The sequence below is a fragment of the Molothrus aeneus genome, chromosome 22 (assembly GCF_037042795.1).
Source record: "Molothrus aeneus isolate 106 chromosome 22, BPBGC_Maene_1.0, whole genome shotgun sequence".
Taxonomy (NCBI): domain Eukaryota; kingdom Metazoa; phylum Chordata; class Aves; order Passeriformes; family Icteridae; genus Molothrus; species Molothrus aeneus.
In genome coordinates, this window is record NC_089667.1 from 2,132,452 (window position 1) to 2,137,489 (window position 5,038).

A 5,038-nucleotide genomic window follows, 5' to 3' on the forward strand; every position below is an offset into this window, starting at 1 on the left:
GATGGGGGTGCGCACCGAGCGGGCGGAAGTGACGCGACGGTTGGGGGAGGAACTTCCGGCAGCGCGGGGGCGGGGCGCATCGGGGAGGGGCGGTGCCAAAGGAGGCGGGACCGTGACGCGAGGGGGCGTGACCATGACAATGAAAGTGGCGGGCGGGCGGGGGCGTGGTTCCGTGTAAAGGGGCGTGGTCAAAGGCGGGTATGGGGCGGGGCACGGGCGTAGTGGGCGCGGTTATTAAATGGGCGGACACACCGTTTGTGTGCTGAGTGGGCGTGGTCTATGGCTGGGCGTGGCTCAACCTCAGCACCCCACCCAAAGTGGGCGTGGTCCTGTGTGGGCGGGGCAGGGTCCCCCCCGACCCCTCAGGGCAGGGACCCTCCGATCCCTCCCTCCCATCGCCCGGGATTTGCCCTGGCCCGAGGACCCCAAATGTGCGGCCGAACATCCCAAAGGTTAGATTTAGCCCCCCCAGCCTTGGAGAGGAGCATTCCCGTCGTACTGGAGCTGAGCTCGCCCCTCCGGGCCGGGCACCCCCTATTCCTGCTGTGGAGCACTCCTGAGATCTCGGCTTCCTCCAAACGTCGCTACTGAGCATCCCCCAAGACTGAGGCTGAGTCCGGGCGGCCGGGATCTCTCTTTTCCCACCGCTCGCTGCCCCCAGCCCTGGTGCCTCTGAAACCCCGGGACCCCAATTAAGGGTGACCGTGATTGATGAGGCAGGGCGCAGCTCGCGGGGGGTCGGGGGACACCCCAGCTGCGCCCCAACTCTTCGTTAAGCCAAGACTAACGAGCATCGGGGAGATTCCACCTCTCCAGACCCCCTCAAATGCCCCCCCCATCCAAGGGGGGTGGTTAGAGAGGTCTTATGGGACCCCCGCCCGGGTTGGTTAATTAAACGCTTTAATTAGGGCCGTGTTGGTTAAACAAATGGTGGGGGGGCGGGGGAGAAGGATGGAAGGGGACATCCCCCCTGCCTCTGTCTGTCCCTGCCGTTCCTGCCCGCAGCACGGCGCGAAGCGATCAGGAGTGTAATTATACCCCTCTAATTAGCGGGATTAGGGGTTAGCGGCGGCGCGAGGCTGCGGATGTGGGGGGGGGGACACCCCACACTCCATCCTCCACCCCGACCGGGCTCTTTGTCACTGCTGTCCCCAGGGAGTGTCCACAAGGGACGTCCCCAGTGCCTACAAGTCCTCAAAGGGATGTCCCCACCGCTGGTTGTCCCCAAAGGGATGTCCCTGCTGCCACCACCTCCCCGAGGGGGTAATGAGCCAGCGTGCCCCCCGAGGGATGTCCCAATGGCAGTCCTGGTGTGGCATGTCCCCAAAGGGATGATCTGCCCCTGGCATTTCCTCGGTGCCACCACATCCCCAAGGGGATGTCCCTGCTGCCAGCATGTCCACCCACTGTCACCACTGTGACATGCCCCCAAACGGACACACAGCTGGTGTGGTCCCAGAGGGATGTTCCCACTGCCAGCATCGCCCCAAAGGGGTGTCCCCAATGTCAGCCCTACATCATGTCCCCAAAATTATGTGTCTGCCACCACCATGTCCCAAAACAGAAGTCCCCACTGCTGGTGTGACCACAAGGGCATGTCTCTGCTGCCACCGTATCCCCAAAGGTATGCACCCACTTCCCTGGAGTGTGCTCAAAGGGGTGCCCCCACTGATGTGTCCCTATTGCCACTCCTAAGGCATGTCCCTAAAGGGACGTCCCCACAGCCAGCTCCGCTGGGTGTCCCCAGAGGGCTGCACTCACTGCCACCCATCCCATGTGGGGTCTCCAGAGGGGTGTCCCCACTGCTGGTGTCCCCTCAGATGGCCGCACCAGCTGCCAGTGTCCCTGCAGCTGTAGACCCCCAAGCCCCCCGGAGCTGGCCAGACCACGATTAGAGGCCCGGGGAGGAGGGGGGGCGGACCGGATGCAAATGAGGGTAGCGGTTAATTAGGGCCTGAACACTCATTACGGCCGAGAGCAGCTGATTGCGATGCAGCTCCGAGTCTCGGCAGCGCCATTTGACCGCGCGCTAATGACGAGAGGGTGGGGGGCGAGGGTTGAGGGGGGGAAAGGGGGGTCCCCCCAGCCCGGCTCACCCACGGCACCTCTGCAGGCATTCCTGGCAGGAGCAGGGTCCGTGCTCAGCCCTGCCGTGAACCGGGACCGTGCCTGGCCATGGCTCAGCCCTGCCGTGAGCTGTGGCAGCTCTCAGCCAAGATCACCCCATGTTCTGGATGTTCTGGATATTCTGGACGTTCTCAGCTGGGCTCACCTGTGAAAAAGGCTCTGGGTGACCTCAGCTAGGATCACCCACGCAATGAGCTGTGGCCGTTCTCAGCTCCTGGGGATGTGCGGACGGCGGGACGAGCAGCTTGGGGGAAGCAGTGGGGAAACATCCCCCTGGTCCCCAGCACTCCATCGCCGCCTCGTTCCAGTCAGTTCCATTCAATAGGCATAATTAAAAAGCCGCCAAAAAGCCGAGCGGACAAGTCATTAGACCCACAGCAGTGTGTTCTGCGATTTACTGACCTGCTTGTAATTAACCTCCTGCCGCCAAAATACGCTGCTGGAAAGAAGTATAAACTTATTAGTGGCGACGGTGGCTAATTAAAGCGAAAGCTGTAATTATCCCGAGATGTGGCCGCAGGCAGGAAACTGATGAAAGGGGAGAAAAGGCGCTCGATGCAATATTGGGAAGGACGCGGGGATGCCGAGCGAGGCAGCGCCCTGCTGCCGCGCGCCGGTGCCCATCATCATCCTGAGCGCCTGCATCCCCATCCAGCTGCCCTGCCCGCTGCACAAAAGGGACCCAGGCGGGCTAATTCGGCGCGGGGGCAACCGGCACGCCCCCCTCTTTGTCTCCCTTTCATAGCCAATATCCCGACCCCAGATGGGTTAATACATAATGCAGACAAGCAAGTAATTGCTTGCCTTTGTGAGGCCGTCAGCGCTGGGTCCCCGGCCCTCTGATCCCCCATTAGCGGCCATGCAAACAAGCCTTCCACCCAATTAAGCCCAGCTTTGATAAAGCCTTTCCCAATGATGTGGCGGTCCCAAACTAGCGATTCGCACATGAGCCACTACCTGTTAAACCCGGCGTCGGCTTCCTTCGGGGACGAGCATCCCTCGCCTCTCGCCATGACCCAGCTGCCGAGCTCTGCCCGGCATCTCCCGGCCCTGAAGGGAGGCTCGGCTGATAAATGATCTCGACAAACTCTATATTAAAGAGGTGGAAATGGGATGTTAATATACCCCAAGCCGCTCGTCTCGAGAACACATGGGCTCCGGCTTTCCAAAGATGCTGGTAATGAGGCAGGCTGGGATGCCCGCGAGGAGATCTCGACGCACCGGCCTCCTGCGCCTGCCAGGTGCGGAGGACAGACAGACTGACACCCGTCCTCTGAGGCATCCCCACACCGTTCCACAGAGGCTCCGTGGGTCATCCCCTAAAGCATCTCAATCTGCTCACTGAAAGCATCCCAGCAGCATCCCCTAAAGCATGCCAGCGCACTTCCCTGGAATATCACAGCTTTATCCCTTGCACACCCTGACATCATCCCCTAAAGCACTTCAGTGCGCTCCCCTAAATCTTCTCAGTCATCCCCTAAAGCATCTCACTAAGCTCTCCTAAAGCATCCACTAAAAAATTCTGGCACCATCCCCTAAAATATCCTGGCATCAACCCCTACAGCATCCCAGTGTTATCCCCTAGATCATGCCAGCATGTTCATCTGAAACATCCCAACGTTATTCCATCACACACCCTGGCATCATCCCCTAAAGCCTTTCACTGGCATCCTCTAAATCATTCCAGTGTGCTTCCCTAAAGTTTCCCAGGATCATTCCCCTAAAGCATCCCAGCACCATCCCCTACAGCATTCCAGCATTATTCCTTGCAGCATTCCAGTGTACTACAACACAGTATCTTACCATCATCCCCTAATACATCCTGGCATCTCTCTATGCATCCCAGACTCATCCCCTAAAGCATCCCACTGACATTTTCTAAAGCATGATAGTTTGCTCCCCTACAGCATCCCAGCATCCCACCCTGAAGTCCCATAAGGTTCCCTAAGATGTGCCAGCATCTCTCCTTAATTCATCCCACCATTATCCCCTAGAACAGTCCACTCTGTTCTCTGAAAAAATCCCAGTATCATTCCTTAGGGCATGTCAGCATCATCCCCTAAAACACCCCAGTGCACTCCCCAGAGAGTGTTATCCATGAATGCATCCTGACACCACCCTTAATGCATCCCAGTGTCATCCCCCACACTGTCCCAGTGCCATCCCCCACACTGTCCCAGTGCCATCCCCTACAGCATCCCAGCATTATCCCCTTCAGCATCCCAGTGCCATTCCCCACACCATCCCAGTGCCATCCCCTACAGCATCCCTGCATCATTCTCCAAACTATCCCAGTGCCATTCCCCACACCATCCCAGTGTCATCCCCACACCATCCCAGTGTCATCCCCACACCATCCCAGTGTCTTCCCCTACAGCATCCCAGCATTATCCCCTACAGCATCCCAGCATCATTCCCCAAACCATCCCAGTGTCATTCCCTACACTAAAACATCCTACCATTATTTGTTAAAGCATCCAAGCAGCATCCTCTAAATCAACACAGTATCATCCAGTAAAGCATCCCAGTCATTCCCATATGCTCCCCTAAAACATCTCAGCATCTTTCCTTAAAGCATCACAGTTATCCCTCAGACAATCCCAGTCTTGTCACTCCCTGAAGTATCCATCATCATTCCCAAAGGATCCTACTTGTATCCTCTAGAACATCCACTACATTCTCCTGAAACATCTCAGCATCATTCCGTAAAACATCCCAGCACTGTCCTCTCATGCAAGCCACCATCATCCCCTACATCATCCCAGTCATTCCTGATAGCATCCCAATGCCCCCCTTAATGCATCCCAGTGTCATCCCCCACATCATCCCAGTGTCATCCCTAAAGCATCCCAGCATTATCCCCTACAGCAAGCCAGTGTCATCCCCCAAACTATCCCAGTGTCATCCCCTA